This window comes from Neovison vison, chromosome 13, assembly GCF_020171115.1.
Source record: "Neovison vison isolate M4711 chromosome 13, ASM_NN_V1, whole genome shotgun sequence".
Lineage (NCBI taxonomy): Eukaryota > Metazoa > Chordata > Mammalia > Carnivora > Mustelidae > Neogale > Neogale vison.
This window is the reverse complement of record NC_058103.1, coordinates 17,576,441-17,594,557: the sequence shown is the minus strand read 5'-3', so window position 1 is coordinate 17,594,557 and position 18,117 is coordinate 17,576,441. Positions and strand designations below refer to the sequence as shown.

Here is an 18,117-nt window from a genome sequence, read left to right as displayed (position 1 = left end):
GCCACTACACCCTCGCCTGATGGCCCAGGGCAAGGAGGCCATGGGGCAGGCCCACCTGGAGTGGCCAGAGAAGGCTTCTGCGAGGAAGTCACCTCCGGGTGAGATACGAGGAGGAGGAGTCGGGACAGTGTGGTGGGAAGCGTGGACAGAGGGGAACCATGCTGGCCAAGACCCAGAGTGGGGACAGAGCATGGCGTTTTGGGGAAGGTAAAACCGAACAGTCATGGCTAGAGCACAGGGTGGATCACTGGTTCGTGCTTTGTTTGCTTTTATAGTCATTCGGCAAGAACTGGCAGCATAGCGACTCTTGCCAGGTCCTCTTCAGGGGGTTCCCAGCCTTTGGGATTTGGGGAGAGGATTTGCTGCTGGAAGATGCATGGCCCAGGTGGCCGTTCTCCCTGGGAGGGGCTCCAGATTAAAGGTGCAAGCCTCTAAGCTTGGAGTGGGGTGTAACCTATAGGCAGGGCCCAGCAGGTGCAGCATGCTGGAAGGTGAGGCAGGTGAAGGAAGCAGATGAGAGAAGGAGGTGAGGAAGGACAAGAGAGAAGAGAGCCTCGTGCCCACTGCAGCACCTTCCCCAGCGTCCTCAGCAGCAGGCACAGGTGGGATGAGGGAGGCTGTTATAGAGACCCAGAGCACTGCCCCGCCTTTCGTCCTCACCCCTAGACTGTGCCTGGACCCTCCTTTCTGGAGAGATTTCCTCCTTCCTTCCTTCTAGCTCTTGGGGGTGAAGAACAGGGGTAGAGGGCTTTCTGGAGACCAAAGTATCAGCACTGGAAAGAACAAAACTTGCAATATGTGGGATATAAAGGAACACTGAGCAGGGGCACCTGCCTGGCTGGAGCAGGGGGCAGCAGGGGACTCCTCTTAGGGCACAGATTTCACAGCAGAACACAGGGAGGCGATCAGAGCCGTGGGAGGAAGTGGGTTGTCTGCAGCCAGACTGTCTGGGCTGAAATCCCAGGTCCAGCCTTGCTAGCTGTGTGACCATGGACAGCGACCTCACCTCTGTGAGCCTCCGTTTCCACCTCTGTAAAGTGGGGCTAATAGAAGCAGAGCCTCACGAGGTTATTGTGAACATGAAACAAGCGAAATCACACAAAGCCCTTTGCAGAGCACATGAGAAAGTGTGTTCTTAGTCCGTACTGTCGTTATTGGCACTAGCTTATCGGTGACACGGTGGTGAGGAGCCAGACTGGACCATTCCTGGTGTCCATCCACCTACTCTGTTCTGGAACAGGCCAGGGGAGAGATCTGGGATATGGGAAGGACTGTCCAATAACCCATAAACTGCTGCCTGTAGGTGGTTGTTGCCTCTGTCCTTCCTGTGCAGGAGACACAAATGTCAGCCCTGCTTTTTGGGCCAGCGAGGGGCAGGGAGAGACGGTGGAGATGCTAGCTGGTGAGTCAGGATTCTCAGCCCCCTCCTCAGCTGCACGTCCTGTCTGATGGGGAATGCGTGGTCTTCCTCCTTTTCCATTTCTCCCCCAGCCCAGCCTCCACTGGCAGAACCTGAAGCCTTAGCAATCCCAGGCCTGGACAAGATTTACTTCCACAAGTGGGTTTTGTAAAGAACTAGCTCAGTCTTTATTAGTCCTGTGGCCCTTTGCTCACCTGCTTCCTTCCAGACCTGGCCTGGTTTTAGCCACTGCTGTCCTAAGTAGCCAGGCCAGCACTTTGCTCCCCTCTCGCCATCTCAAGGCCAAGTCCTCTGCATGAGGAACCCAAATCCCCCAAATCCCAGAGCGAGGGTGGTCCAGGAGCCCTGGGGCTGGGGGGATAGGAAGGAGAGCAATCTTATTAATAGCCAACATTTAATGAGCACTTATTATAGGAGGAAATCTTCCCATTCAAGTACAGCCCATTTAATTCTTACAAGTACCACAGGGTACCAAAATCATCCCCGATGCAAGAGAAAATTAAGAAAATTAAGGCCCAGACAGGTTCGATAACTTGGCTAAGATCATGGTGCTAATAAGTGAGAGGCTTGAACCTGAGCAGTTTGTAACCCTCTGCTCCCTCCTCCTGGACCCTCTTGACCTCTGCTGGGCTGGAGTGCTGGGCAGGGGGCAGAGGAAGGGGGTGACTTTGCGCAAGCCCTTGCCCAGGGATGGAACCTTGTCCAACCTTTCAGGGTGGTGCAGTGGAAACTGCCATGGACTTGGGGGCTCCCGGGGTCACCTGTGGCCTTCTCTTCTCTGGGCTTCTGCCTGTAAGATGAGGGGTTTCTGTGGGAATTCTCCAAGGGCCAGGCTGGACCAAGGATTGTGGATGTCTCTGAGACACAGCCTGCTGCCACCCAGTCTATGCCTCTAAGCATGCCCAAAGCCACCACCATCCTTGTGGGTTCTCAGGCACAGATCCAGAGGCCTGCAACTCGGTTGGACAAGCAAATCACTAGAGGCCAAAGGCACGTCCTAAGGCAAGAAGCTGGGTGGGGAGGCCACCCCCGCCTCCTCCTCCAACCATGTCCCCCTTGGAGTGCACAAAGCCACAGCATCTGCTCCCCAGCCCCCACCATCTGGCCTTCTCACAGCCTTCAATTACTCAGCACCTTTCTGGTGACAACAGGAGAGATGCTTTGCCATGGTTTTGGACCTGAAATGAACTGGAGCCCCCGGCCATGGGCACCCACCACCTCCCCTTCTTCTCTGGGTCGCACTTGGTATCCCTTCCACACCCTCTGCTCTCAGATCTGCATCCCCCTTTCCAGGGTCTACTTGGCCGCAGGTTCTCTGAGGGCCCCAGAGAGAGGGAGGAGGGAAGCGAGGTCCCTGCAGTGAGGGTTCTGGGTAGTGTCCCTCCCCAGCCACCACACCAGTGGGCCATGAATCTTCCCTGCCCTGAACTGCCCTGAATCTCCAACTCCTCATATCGTCACAGTGAAGGGGGTTTCGCCCAACGTTCCACGTGAAGAAATGGTCCCCGGCAGGCCACGAGATTTGCCTAAGGCTAGGGAAAGTGGTGGGACGGGCATCAGAACTGGGTTTCCTGGCTCCCCATTCAGCGTTCTCAGGCTTGGATGGCTGACCCCGCCGCCTGGGGCTGGGGTGGGAGACCCTGGGAAGGTGTTTTGTAGATCAGACACTCAAGCCCCACTCCAGACTCTAAGAACAAGAACATCCAGTCCGTTTTTAGGTGCAGCTGAGATGGAGAAACAGCGGTTTAGGGTCCCCAGGATTATCTGCATCTAGATAAGGCATTCCTGCAGATCTAAAAGGTCTTCTGCCTCCCCTGAAAGGAAGGAGGGGGAGGCGATGTGGCCATACCGGGCGGCAGCTCAGGACCCGGGTCTTTGCAGCCCCTTGGCTCTGTGAGAATCTGGGGAATGTTGGCTGGAGGTCTGCAGAGGCCATACCATTTCTTACCACTTGACGTTTCTCCCTGTGCCTGTGGTCACTGGCTTAGCCACTTCGTGGGGCAACAACCCTGCTATCTGTCTTGTCCCCAGGTATCCCCAAGCTGTGCCACTTCCCCCACCCTGGGGCTGGCTGGGGCCTTTACAGCCCCCGGGGTCCAGCTCCAGTCCTATCCCCAAAGCCTTCCACCCTCCAGCGAGCAGCCTGGTCTGCACCCTGTCCCCACCCTCTTTGTACGGCTGGCCTTTGCTATCACTGCCTGGTGCTCTGTCGCTTTTCCGTGGATGTGAGCAGCCAGTTTCCCCGACAGGTCCCTTGATGACAGCCCCCATCATGTGGCTCTCCCACAATGACCAGCATGCTGGAGGCCTCAATGAAAGACAGAAGGGCCTGCACCCAGGGCCATACTCAGGAGCAGGAAGTAATAAAATGTGATTGGCATATGTTTGCATAACATGAGTCACTCATTTTACAACCCACCCCCCACCCCCCCCACCTCTCCATCCCCCCAACCCCCGTCTGACCGGCACACTGGGGGTTACTGGAATCTTGCTCCCTGGATCACAGCATGAAGTAGAGGGAATGTATGTTTTGGGGTCAGGATAATGGGTGTGATCTGGCTCTATTGACTGCAATTTAACCTACTGGTATTCAGTTTGTCTTCCATAAAATGTACATAATCAGGGCTCAGCTGGTTAAGCGTCTGTCTTCAGCTCAGGTCATGATCCCAGGGTCCTGGGATCGAGTTCTGTATTGGGCTCCCTGCTTGGCAGGGAGGTTGCTTCTCCCTCTGCCCCTCCTCACTGCTCGTGCTCTCTCTCTTCTCACTTCCTCTCCCTCAAATAAATAAATAAAATCTTTTTAAAAATACTTCTAAAGAAAAGGGACACCCTCTGTTCTGCCTACCTCAGGGCAGCTAAGACTGTCCAAGGAGAGAGTAGGGAGAGACCAGTAGAAACCGTGAACACCATGAATGTCACTTATTGCCTTTGCTGTCCTTTTCCTAGCACCGAGGTCAGCCTACCCCCCGCCCCCACCAGCCCTGAAGCCTCAGCCGCTGGGCTCTCTGCGGACGGGGCGGGGCAGCGGGGCCCTGGACGCCGTCCGAACAGCTGCCATCTACTGAGAGAGTTCCATGTGCCAGGCACCGTGCCAGGCTTCTTAACTAGCACCCTCTCGGTTGACAAATCTATCAGATCGTGTGTTAGGTGCGGCCAACGGCCCTCGTTCTAGCAAACATGCCCTCTACAAGCTAGAAAGTGAGACGTGACCCGTCCAGCACCTCCTTGCAGCTGGGGCTCCGACTTCAAGTCACTTCCCATCAGGGAAATGCCCTGCACATAGATTTATAAGTGGAAAGAAGGAGGAGGCATCCTCCGGGGCTGGGGCTGTGTGCTGCCGACCAGCAGCGTCGAGGAGAGGAAGGAGTTCTCAGCAGCAGACTGATAGCCCACTGCTGGCTCCTGGGGGCGGGGGGTGAGAGACAATCACACCGAAGGCCACAGGGGTCCCCGATCCCTGGCTTGTAGGTGGAGAATCGTGAACCCAGGGGTGGAGGAGTCCAGTTCTGGCTTTCGCATGGCTCTGCTCCTTCAACACCTGAGCTCCTGGCTCCTGGCCTGCTCCAGGGGGAGGCCCTCTTGGCCCCAGAGACCCCTCCAGTCTTATCTCCTCCACATCCTTACAAGAAGCCTCAGCCCTAGCAGATGAATGGCCCCTCATCTCCTCAAAGCCCTTGGCTTTCTCTGTTTCCTCCATTCCTCTCCTTTGTGGAAAGGCCTCCAGATCCTCGCTGAGGAAGAATGCTCCCTCCACTGTCAGGCCCAGCTCAACTCTGCTTTCTGGCACCTTTCTTAACTTGGCCAGCAAAGCCTGTCTATCCCTCCAGCTCCATCTCATCCAGCTCTCCCCTTCTCTCATCCCCTGGCCTTCTTTCTTTCCCTCAATCCATGGCGCATGCCATCTTCTCTCTTGCTGCCACAGGACCTTTGCATATGCTGATCCTTCCACCTGGAGTGTTCCTCCCTTCCACTAGTTAATTCATTCTCCTCTAGTTAATCTCAGCTCAGTTTTTGCTTCCTTAGGGAAGAAGACCAGACCAGGCCAAGCTCCCACATTCCAAGACTCAGAGTCTCTTAGGAGACAGACACAGTGTGACATTTAAGTAGAGGTCCCTAGGGACCCCAATCCTGTCTCTGCTATTTACAAGCTACGTGTCTTGGGGCAAGTATCTTAGCTTCCCTGTGCCTCAGCTTTCTTATCTGTAACATCTACCTTATTGGGTGAATGTGAGGATTATATCAATCAACTCACTTAGAACAGTGACTGCTACAGAGCAATGGCTCAATATAGCTAACCAGTATTTTCCTTGTTGGTAACTGGTACATTCGATGTTGATTTACGGGATAACATGCCAAACGGCCGACTCCCTCAGGGGATACAAAGCTCAGTGATGGCTAAGTGTGCTTAATATTTTTTCTGCTGCACTGGTTAGAGCTTGGTGCCTTACAGATGTTTGTGGAAGGAAGAGATGGCTGGTAGTGGGCTGCGCTGGACCTCACTGGCCCCCTGATCTCCATCCCAGAGTGTTTGGCTGGAGGGGTACCTCCGAACCCTGTAACCCAAGCTCCTCCTCCCACGGATGAGCAGAAGTTGCTGCTGCCAAGTATCTCTCTGGCTTCTAATCTCATGGGGCTGGGCAGCCCCCAGGCACCTCCATCTCCCTCTGGAATTGGGCTCCATCAGTAGATTGAGGGCATGGCGAAATCTTGGGCTGAGCAGCCAGTTCTGACTTGATTTTTTAAAAAAAGGAAAAAAAAGTGGCACGTCTCTTTTCTCAGTGTTGTGGAGCAAACACATTCCCACCACAAGCAGGTAAAGCTGCAGGCTTCCCTTCAATCCTGAGATGTTGCCGCAGTTCTCATCTCGGGGCTAACAAGTGGGACGGAGCCTTCAGCTGGCAGAGACGGGGCAAAGGGCCCGTCACCATCCTCATGATCACGGGGCCAGAGTGTTGTTCTCTCCCCAGCCTCCTCCCTGCTGGATTTCCCTGCAGGAGTCCTGAGTGGACCGAGAGGGGAGGGCTCAGGAGGGGAAAGACAGCTGGCTTGATGCCCGAGCCAGCCCCAGTCAAAGCAAGATGAAGGGGCCTGGCAGCAGAGGCACGCAGGCTGGAGGACACTGTTGGGTATCATCCCCCTCACCTTCTGCGGGCCAGCATGGGCTCTGGTGGACGGTGTCCCACTCTGGAGAGACAGACAGACCCAAGGCTCTGCAGCCAGGAGGCTGAGCCCCAGCCCACGCAGCCCCCACCAGTTGCTGGTTCTCTGATGCGTAGCTGGAGCCAGCCATAACTGAACACCTGCTGGGTGCCGGCACTGGACTAGAAAGTGGGGGGAAGCTCAACAGCAGACGAACTTGGCCTCAGTGAGCACTCCGCCAGGGGAGCCCCGGAAACAGGAAAGCAGGCCATCAGAATAAAGGGCAACAGATGCGCTAATTCCGTGAGGAGGCAAGATGGGGACGGCACATGGAAAATGCTGCCTCCCGCACGCCTGCCTGGTCTCCGGAAGGAGACCCCAGAAACGCCTGACAAGTGGCTGCCTGCGGGGAGGGAAATGAGAAGCCGAAGCAGGGGGAGGAACTGACTTTCGTTATATTCTCTTTCTCCCTTTTTGAATTTTGTACTGTGCCGACCTAACCGATTCAAACAGATCAAAGCCAGACCGCGCTGAAAGGCGGCCGCGTGGGAGAAGCGCCAGAGGAGGACGTGACCCGGAGAGCGAGACCGCGCAGCCCTGACCGCGGGGACTCTTCTCCCCGCAGGATCTGAGGCTTCTCATCTGCCAGGGTGCATGTGTGCACGTGCGCACGCGTGTGTCTGTGTGAACACACACGTGTGCGGCCAGTAATCTCTAGGATCTTTCTTAGGCCTCACATTCTAGAAATCTGCCCTGAATTTTGCTACAGGGGTTGGTCCCAAGAGGATGCTGGCCAGTGGCAGTGGGCAGGGGCTAGTTTTGAGCCCAGGCTGGAGAAACACTCGTTCTGGTCTGGGGCCACTTGGGAAAGAAGAGGTGTATGGGGACTGTATTCTCTAGGGCACCTGCCCGGTCAGCAAAGGGGTCTCCAGCTCAGGGGTGTGGGGCTGGCAGGAGCTATGCCCTGGGGTCCTAGCCTGATGGCTTTCTCAAAGCCTTCTGCAGAGCACAGACCCCTGAGACTTGACCTCCTATGAATCTGAGTCACTGGGACACATGAGCGTGGTTCTCAGTGTCTCCTGGAGAGCCTGTTCCACACAGATGCTGCCCCATTCCCGGGGTTTCTGGTACGACAGGTCTGGGCTGGAGTCCGGCAGTTCCTGGGTGAGGCAGACTCTGCTGGATGGGGCCTCGTTTCGGGGCTCACTCCATTAGACCAGGGAACGGGGGATGGGAGTTGTCTCCATCCTCCACCCCCTCCCCCCCGCCTCAGTGTGGGCGTCCTGGTCTTTTAGGACAGGCCCTGGAAAGGTCAGGCCTGGCAGGCTCCATCCTATCCTCTCAGTCTGTCTCTCCCTGCTGCCTACCTGTCACTCATGAAATCATTCATTCAGTGAAATAACGGGCCAGATTCTGTTCCTTGCAATTAAGGTGCTTATGGTCCAAGCATTAGATTCTAGTAGGTCCCCAGACCACAAAGGAGCCGTGACAGGTCTGCATGACTGTCCTCCAGAGGCCTGGCGAAGGGGTGCTGGGAGCCCAGTGGAGGAGCCGTGGACAACCTGGGAAGGCTGCCTGGAGGCGGCACCAGCCAAGGCAACATCAGAGGGCAGCAGTCCCATTAATCGAGGGCTTACTGCCAGGTGCTGTGCTGAGACTGTGTCAGCACGAGCTCCTTCCCTCCTCACAGCTCCATGACCGAAACTACTTGCTGAGGAGACTGGCAGCCACACACCTAGCCTTAGGGGCATGTGGGACTTCCAACCTGGAGATGGGAGTTGTGGCCACAGGGAGGCAGAGGGCACGACATTCCCTGAGACCACGCATGCACAAAGGTGGAGAGGGAGGTGGGCTTGGCTTATGTAAAGGCTTTCTCCCAAGAGAGTCTGGGTCCCAGATGGAAACACATCACCCCTCAGGGCAGCAGAGATGGGAGGGACACCCAGTTCTGTCCCCATCTGTCTAAATAGGGCAGGAGCCAGCCTGGCTGCCTCCGGGGGAGGTGGGGAGAGGTGGAGGGAGGGGCCAGAGCGCAGCTGCTCCAGCCTTGGGTGCGAGCCAGATGGCAGAGGCTGTAGCGCCCAGCTCACAGGCTTCCCAGGGCCAGCAGGGAAGAGGGGGCCCAGAGCAGAGTGGCCTGAGAAGCACAGTGCTGTAGTGGGGGATTTCTGGTTACAGATCTGACTGTGGTGAAGGCTAGCCCTGGACAGTGGCTGAGGCACAGGCCCCATACTCTGGCCCCAAACAATCTCTGGTAAGCTCTGTGGGTCCTGGCCTCCTCAACGAGATCATAAAATCCCAGACCAGGGGCCAGCCTCATTAGGACCTTGTTCCTGCCTCTTTGATGGGGGGGTCAAGAAAACCACTCTGATCCATGCTGAAGGAGGGCTCATCTAGCTCCCTGAGTTCAGAGGATAGAACTGAAGGAAATGAGCACAAGCTATAGCAAGAGGTATTCCAGTTAGACACAAGGAAGCACTGGTCCGGGATGCTGAAGGGAGTAGTAGCAGAAGAGACCTAGCCTTCTGTCTCTGATGGTCTAGCTCTTTGGTGGGGGTCTCTGTCCCCTTTCTTCACTCGTTCCTCCATGCTGTCTCACCTGTGTCTTGGTTCTCTCTCTCCTTTCCTGCTGACCTTCCCCTTCCTTTTTTTTTTTTTTTTTAAGATTTTATTTATTTATTTGACAGAGAGAGAGCACAAGCATGGAGAGTGTCAGGCAGAGGGAGAGGAAGAAGCAGGTTCCCTGCTGGATCCCAGGACCCCAGGATCATGACCTGAGCCAAAAGCAGATGCTTAACGGACTGAGCCACCCAGGCACCCCTGGCCTCCCCATTCTGCCTTCTTTGTGTGAGTGGGCCACACCCCCCAGAACTTGTCCCGGTATTGCTGGGGGCCTCTGAACTTGGCCACACTCAGTTCAGCCAATGTTTGCTGAGCCTCACACCCGCTGAAGGTGAAAGGGCCTTTCCCAGGGAAAGCAGTGCACACACCCACGGCAGAGCAAGGACCCTGTAATGAGAAGGGAAAAGCCAGGATGGTAGGGCTCAGAGACCACAGCTTCCCAGGGGCAGGGAAGGCTTCAGAGAGGTGGCAGGCAAACAGAAACAAGTGGGGACAGGGGCAGTTTGGGTAGAGGGGACAGATGAGTGATGGACGGAAGCAGAGTGTGGAATATTCCAGAAATGGCAGGTAGACTGGCATGGCTGCCAAGCTGGCATAAGCGGGGTCTGGTGAGATAACAGGAAGGTCCTGAACCTCAGAATGAATAATTGTGCTTAACTGTGTAGGCAATAGGGAACTACTGAAGGCTTCGGAGGAAGGGCATGACATTACCTGGGCTGGGACTAGGAGGCTTTCTCGATTTAGATCCTATCCGGGGATCTCATGAAAGGCACCCGGCCCCCATTCTGAGTTCATGGGCTTGTCAGGGGTTCCTGGGGCGGGGGGTGGGGGGGGACAACTGGTGTCTCCGAATTCACCTTTCGGTGAGGCTTGTCCTGATGGCCCTATTTAATAATGAAACTCCCCAGGCTCTCCCAGTACCCCCTCCTTCTCTATTTCCCCGGATTGATCCCCTGTCATCCTTTATGCTGCTCACTGTCTGTCCTCACCCCCATGAGAAATGAATGAAGACGCCATGAGGGCAGAGTCCATGTCTGTCCGTCTCCCCGCTCAATCTCCCAGGGCTCCCCCTAGCGCCTGGAATCCCAACAAATTCATTCATTCGTTGCATGCCTAAGGAGGAACACAGCACCCTGCATGAAGCCGCGTGGTCTGGTGTTTTCTCTCCCCGTCACTCCACTCCCAGCTTCCTGAGCTTGGCAGCACCAGCGCGGAAATCTCTGCGAACGCCGCCCAGAGCTCTGCTTCTGCCCCGCCAAGCCTTGCTCCCCTGCCAGGCGTCTGGGAAGATTTGGACTGTTCCTCCTCCCCTCCCTTGCCAAACATACCACCACTTCCCTTCCTCCTGGAGCGGAGGCCAAGTGAGGAAATTTTCAACTGAGGAAAGTGAGAGACTCGCAGGACTGAGGCAGCCGCCCTGGGCCGCTTGGAAGAGCGTCTCCGGCGGGTGGAACAGAACCACCACAGGTCACGGAGCGCCCGCCCCGCGCAGGCACTGGACAGGTGTCCTGGGCATGTTGAGCCATTTGGCCTCTCAGAAACCCTATGGGATGGGTTTTATTCTCCTGTTTTACAGATGGAAAAAATAGAGGCTCCGAGAAGCTAAGTGACATGGCCACGGTCTCCCCGCCTGGTGAGGAGCCTGGTTTTGGACACGGGTCTGTGTCCTACTCCTACTCCAACCCAGTGCCTCCTCTTCCGTGCCAGGGGCCTCCCTTCTGCTAGGGAAACAGTGGAGGTGCGGGGCGTGGGGCGGGCTGGGCTCTCCGTCCGGGGCACCAGATCACAGCTGGTCTCTGCTGGCCTCAGGCTTCCCAGCCAAGCTCCAGGAGCAGAGGTTCTGGTCACCTCCCGGTGCTGAACAAGGACAAGGATGTCCTGTCCACCTGGCCTGAACTCATCCAAGAATGGGAATAATAACTGTGGGCACAGCCTGCTCTGGCCTGGGCTGGGCGTCTTCTCCTCACCCTGATGGTACCCAGAGGGCTGGAGTCCAAATGCCGCTCCCTGCCTTTGAGGCCCCCGCAGACCCAAGGGAGCCCAAACTTGCCCTGTGGGCAGAGCCAGCACCCAGCATCCAGGGCAGAACTGGGGAGGCTGAAGACCCTAGAGCAAACTCCCAGCTGTGGGGCTGTCCGGGGCTGCACATCCGTTCCTTGAGGAAAGTGATAAAGCTTCTGTTTTTGAGGCCCTTAAAGGACCTCAGAGACGTAGTCACCAAATGGGCAACGGGGAGCCGTGGATGCCTGTGGAGCAGAGCAGGAAGGGCATTACCCTGCTCAGGAAGCAGAGTGTGGCTTTGGTCATGACCCGAGCTAACGTGTGCGAAGCACTCACAGAGTGCTGGAGGTGGTCCCAAGTGCTTTACAGGTGTTAGATTTAATCCTCACAGCTCCCCTGGGGTACTGTTGCCATCCCCATTCTATAGATGAGAAGACTGACATACACAGAGATGGCAGGGCTCGTAGTGGTGGAGCTGGGACCCGAACCCTCCATGCCCCTCAGTCTGTGTTCATCACTACGATTCAATGCCGCCTCTCACAGAGATCAAAACTGGAGGGATGAGGGTCTGGCGTGGGCTGGGGCGGAGGGCATGGCCAGAGGGATGGAAGTGAGATCCTGCTTCTGGCTAAGACTCCTTGCCCCGGGGGGCCTCTCAGGCTGGACCAGGAAACTAGGAGGGAGACGTGGACATCCAGCACTTGGATCTGCACAGAAACGAACTACATCTAGGACCGCTTTTGTGGATAATGGCAACAACCCCAATCTTCTCGGCCAACAGCCCACACATGATAATTTCTTCTTTGGCGGTCAAGACATAGTATAGACTCTCAAATGGAGATATCTTATCAGTGGGACAGCCTTCATCCACTCCCCAATCCCTTCTTGATTTTGTTAACTTTCTTACTTAAATTGGGGAGAAAGCCTCACTGTGATGCTAACTTGGCTTTTAACCTCTTCTAGCTCGGGATGTCCGATCACCACCGGCATCCCTGTCACAGAGCGGATGGTTGCTAGGAGCCACTGGGTAGGTGGAAACAGAGGAGAGGTAACGACTGTCGGGGGAGTGGGGTCGGGGGAGAGACTGGCTGAGGCCAGGCAGGGAAGAGGCAGCCGAACCCGGGAAGGGCTGCCTGAGACCCTCGGGTATCCTAGACAGTTTTGACAAAATTACATCTGGTTTCTCTGAGACATTCAGCTACAACACTGTCAACAGCGCTACTGGTATAAGTAAGGCTTGAGAAGTAAAAAGAGACTGAGGTGGGATATAGCACTAAGATGCCTTCCAGCTCGAAGAGTCTACGAAGATACCATCTGTCATAATCCCTTCCTGAGGAAAACGCGGTTACAGGCAGGGCGCTCTTGGGAGGGATGTGTCTGGCTGCGTTCTGGGCCTGTCCCAGACTGGGCTCAGCGCGGGCAGGAGCCACAAGGGACCCAGCTAACCGCTCAGCCGGGGGGTGTTTCTGCGGGGCGGGGGACATCCTGACCAGAGCCAGAGTAGCCTCTGGCCCCCTTAAGGCCCAGGCTTCAGGAGCCAAGGTCACCTGGGACAGTGTCCTTCAGAAAGAGGACTGGGCTTTCCTGCATGCCCCCATCAGGCCGGTGTAGGTTTAGGAGGGCTTTGGGAGAGCGCTCACCCAAGCCGTGGCTGGAGAGCCCCAGGTCACCGGGAATGGGGTGGCCGCATTTCCTAAGGCTGACAGAGGAAGCTGGTGTTAGGGTCTTAGCACTACTGCGTGGGACGGTGGCAAGAGCACCTACCTGGACCAGCAGGTGAGGCGTGCGGCTCAGGCAGATGCGTGGTCACGGACCCTCCCTCCTCTTGATCAGTCCTCAGGTGCTTCTGAGTGGCCCAGCCTTGTCCCTGCTCGGTTCCTGACCACGACGATGGCTCCTCCAAGGCTCTGTGGCACGGGGACAACAAAGCACTCTCAGATCTCCCCAGCCTCCCTGTGGCTCCTCACCCAGCCCAGCAGCCTGAGCCCCACACACGTGTCAGCATCTCGCCAGGAGGCCTGCCTCAGGGGAGTCCTCAGGCACCCCGGTTGACCCCCCAGCTGGCCCCCTATCTCTGCATCCAGCTGCTCATCCCTGGGATGGGTGAGTTGGGGAGCCGCCCTTCATCCTAGGTGAGCATGAGCCTGAGGGGAGGGACCCCACAGACAGAGCACTGCCCTCAAAGCCTAAGCACTGGGGCACCTGGTGGCTCAGTCGGTTAAGCGTCTGCCTTTGGTTCAAGTCATGATTCCAGGGTCCTGAGATCGAGTCCTGCATCGAACACAACGCTCAGTGGGGAGTCTGCTTCTCCCTCTGCCTGCCGCTCCCCTGCCTGTGCTCTCTCTCTTTCTCTCTGACAAATAAATAAAATATTAAAATTAAATAAAATAAAAAATAAAAGTCCCTCCTGGTGACTTGGGAGCACCCCACTTTCCCACGTGGGGGGACTTCAGCCCAGATACCCAGACACTGCCAGCAGGGCTGAGCTGGGGAGCTCAGAGGGGCCCATATTCATCAGGGGACTTCAAGTAGGACTTCAGCACCTTCTGGTGAAGGGGGAGTCTTGCTAACATGTAGATTTAAGGGCCCTACCCTAGCCCACTGAATCAGAATCTCCAGGAAGGTGCCTGGGAATGTGCATTTTAAAAGGTTGCCCACGTGGATGCATGTGAAATAAGAGTCGCTGGACTACGTGTCAGGAAAGGGCCATGACCAAGGAGGAAGCTTTGACCACACGCATAAAGGGGTCATTGGTCTCTCTCCCACAAGCAGCATCACAGGAGCCCCGTCTCTGCAGACAGACTAGCCAGGGGTCCCCAGCAGCTGCTGAAACCTCTCCAGGCCCCCTTTCCCTGAGGACAAGATGAAGACTGGAGATGTCTCTTTGGCTCTTCCAGATCGAAAATTACAAATGTCAGAGAAGGGAAGCCCATGGAGAAATACAAAAAGAAAGTTCAGGGTGAGGCACTTAACCAGTATTCTCCCTTTCTGTTTTTCCTAACTAGTCTTTTTTTTTTTTTTTTTTTAAGATTTTATTTATTTATTTATTTATGTGACAGGCAGAGATCACAAGTAGGCAGAGAGGCGGGCAGAGAGAGAGGAGGAAGGAGGCTCCCTGCTAAGCAGAAAGCCCTATGCGGGGCTCCATCCCTGGATCCTGGAATCATGACCTGAACTGAAGGCAGAGGCTTTAACCCACTGAACCACCCAGGCACTCCTTAACTATTCTTTTTCAATTCTGAAAATAACATGCTTATCAGGGAAAAAAAAGTCAAAGCATTCAAACTAAGGCACAGTGAAAAGTCCCCTTGTTCCCCAAACCTCTGTCCCACTCCCAAACACAGCCACATTTCCCGTGTAAGTTTCCTTCAGAAAATTTCCCATAAATATTGACAAATACATATCCATGCCTGCATCTTTATTCTAAGCCCAGCCTAGAACAGATTCCCGGTACTCTGTTTCGTTAGTTAGCACACACAAACCCCATCTCCGCATTAACACACACCCCACACCTCACACACAGCACACACACGTCCCTCGCTTTTACAGCAGTTCACGTGTTCCACTGAAAAACGCACTGTAATTTCTGTGAGTCTACTCCTGTTGATGGATGTTTAGAGGTTGTTTCTACCTTTTGCCTGCAAAAAACCATCTTTGGTTATATATCTTCATACCTATGTGTGAGGTGAGCTGTAGGATAGACAGTAAGGAGATGAGGGTTACATGCATCTAAAATTCTGATAGATATTTCCGAATTGTCTTCCAAACAGGATGAACCAGTCTGAACTGCCCCAGCCACACACAAGAGTGCCTGCCCTCCCCCCCCCCCCCGATACCGTTTGTTAACAAATCTTTAAACTTTGCCAATACCGGGGCACCTGGGTGGCTCAGTGGGTTAAAGCCTCTGCCTTTGGCTTGGGTCATGATCCCAGTCATGATCCCAGAGTCCTGGGATCGAGCCCCACATAGGGCTCTCTGCTTAGCGGGGAGACTGCTTCCCTCTCTCTCTGCCTGTCTCTCTGCCTACTTGTGATCTCTGTCTGTCAAATAAATAAAATCTTAAAAAAAAAAAATTTTTTTTAAACCTTGAAAACTGATGTCTTGTTTTGATGTGTCATTTTGTAATTATCAGAAAGAGCAGATGTTACTTTCATGTTTATTGATTGATTGGCCTTTGCATTTATTTTTCTGTGAACTGCTTATGTCCTCTCCAATTTATCTTACTGATTTTTTAAAAGCGTCTTTGTTTTTTGTTTTTTTTTAAAGATTTTATTTATTTATTTGACAGAGAGAAATCACAAGTAGACGGAGAGGAAGCGAGAGAGAGAGGGAAGCAGGCTCCCTGCTGAGCAGAGAGCCCAATGCGGGACTCGATCCCAGGACCCCGAGATCATGACCTGAGCCGAAGGCAGCGGCTTAACCCACTGAGCCACCCAGGCGCCCTGTTGTTGTTGTTGTTGTTGTTTAATTTAAATTCAGTTTAGTTAACACAAAGTATATTATTAGTTTCAGGGGTAGAATTTCCAGATTTATCACTTGCATATAATACCCAGAGCTCATTATCTCACATCCCCTCCCTAATGCCCATCACCCACCCATCCCCCTACCTCCTTCCCCTCCGGCAACCCTCAGTTTGCCTCCTAGAGTTCAGCATCTCATGGTTTGCCTTCCTCTCTGTTTTTATCTTATTTTTCCTTCCCTTCCCCTATATTCATTTATTTTGTTTCTTAAATTCCACATATGAGGGAAATCTTATAGTATTTGTCTTCCTCTGACTTATTTCACTTAGCATAATACCTCTAGTTCCATCCACGTTGTTGCAAATGGCAAGATTTCATTCTTTTTGACGGCTGACTAATAGTCCTCTGTGTGTGTGTGTGTGTGTGTGTGTGTGTGTACACCACATCTTCCTTATTCATTCATCTGTCGATGGACATCTGGGCTCTTTCCACAGTTTGGCTGTTGTGGACATTGCTGCTATAAACATTGGGGTGTGTGGATCACTACATTTGTATCCTTTGGGTAAATACCTAATAGTACAATTGCTGGGTCATAGAGTAGCTCTATTTTTAACTTTTTGAGGAATCTCCATGCTGTTTTTCCAAAGTGGCTGCACCAGCTTGCATTCCCACCAGCAGGATAAGAGGGTTCCCCTTTCTCCGCATCCTTGCCAACATCTGTCGTTTCCTGTCTTGTTAATTTTAGCCATTCTGACTGGTGTGAGGTGGTATCTCATTGTGGTTTTGATTTGTATTTCCCTGATGCTGAGTGATGGTGAGTCTTAAGAGGTTTTTCTAAACTGTCATAGGTCTCTTTTATTTTATTTATGACATCTTAGGCTTACAGAAATTTCTAATTTTTCTGTAGTCAGAAGAATTTCTTACTAGAGTGTCTTAAGAATACTTGCCCTTGTTTTTCACTAGTACAATTTGGGTTTTTTCCTTTCTTCATTTTAATCTTTTTTTTTTCCTAGAATATATTTTGGTGTAAGGAGTATAGTGGGGCCAAGCTTTATTTTTCCCCCAAGGAGGTAGAGAGTTGCCCCAAAGTCATGTAGGAATATTCTCTTCCTTCCCTCCATCCCCCCACCCTTCCTCTAATTCAAAATCTCAATTTAACCATGTACAAGGATGGACACAAAGAGCATGACCTCTGAGTCAAGTGCTGGTTCAAATTCCAGCTTCACTGGATCTAAGCGAAGTTACCCGACATTCCTGTGCCTTGGTTTTCCCCTCCAAAAATGATAATAATAACAGCATTACCTATGATGAGGATTAAGTGAGTTATTTCAGTTACGGGGCTGTCTGTAACAGACTCACCTGAGCAAGCCTTAAGACACATGTAGGCTGCAGGCAAAAGGATGGGAGAAGATACTGTATGCAAATGAGAACCAGAAGAGGAAAAAAAATTATCTATAAAGAACTTCTCAAACTCAACACACAAGAAACAGATAATCATGTCAAAAAATGAGCAGAAAACATGAACAGACACTTCTCCAATGAAGACATACCAATGGCTAACAGACACATGAAAAATGTTCATCATCATTAGGCATCAGGGAGATTCAAATCAAAACCACATTGAGATACCACCTTACACCAGTTAGAATGGCAAAAATTAGCAAGACAGGAAACAATGTGTTGGAGAGGATGTGGAGAAAGGGGAACCCTCTTACACTGTTGGTGGGAATGCAAGTTAGTGCAGCCAATTTGGAGAACAGTATGGAGATTCCTTAAGAAATTAAAAATAGAGCTTCCCTATGACCCTGCAATTGCACTAGTGTGTATTTACCCCAAAGATACAGATGCAGTGAAAAGAAGGTCCATCTGTACCCCAATGTTCATAGCAGCAATGGCCATGGTCACCAAACTGTGGAAAGAACCAAGATGCCCTTCAACGGACGAATGGAGAAGGAAGATGTGGTCCATATACACTATGGAGTATTATGCCTCCATCAGAAAGGACGAATACCCAACTTTTGTATCAACATGGACGGGACTGGAAGAGATTATGCTGAGTGAAATAAGTCAAGCAGAGAGAGTCAATTATCATATGGTTTCACTTATTTGTGGAGCGTAAGAAATAACACAGAGGACATGGGGAGATGGAGAGGAGAAGGGAGTTGAGGGAAATTGGAGGGGGAGAAGAACCATGAGAGACTATGGACTCTCAAAAACAATCTGAGGGTTTGAAGGGGCGGGGAGTGGGAGGTTTGGGGGACCCTGGTGGTGGGTATTATGGAGGGCACGTATTGCATGGAGCACTGGGTGTGGTGCATAAACAATGAATTCTGTTACACTGAAAAGAAATTAAAAAAAAAAAAGGATGGGAGAAGATACTGTATGCAAATGAGAACCAGAAAGGGGGGGGGGAGAAGAACCAGGAGAAAGCAGGGGTGGCCACACTGCCCCCAGACAAAGTAGATCCAAAGTCCA

General features: G+C 53.1%; 1 protein-coding gene across 2 annotated transcripts in view; it reads right to left on the bottom strand.

The window, feature by feature from the left end:
- The window catches only part of TMEM63C (transmembrane protein 63C), a 70,868-nt gene that overhangs the window by 42,106 nt on the left and 10,645 nt on the right, over window positions 1–18,117 (bottom strand). For both annotated transcript variants that reach the window (XM_044231243.1, XM_044231242.1), the window contains exon 2: window positions 12,947–13,089. The gene's annotated coding sequence lies outside the window, so the exon portion shown is untranslated. The remainder of the gene's footprint in view (window positions 1–12,946; window positions 13,090–18,117) is intronic.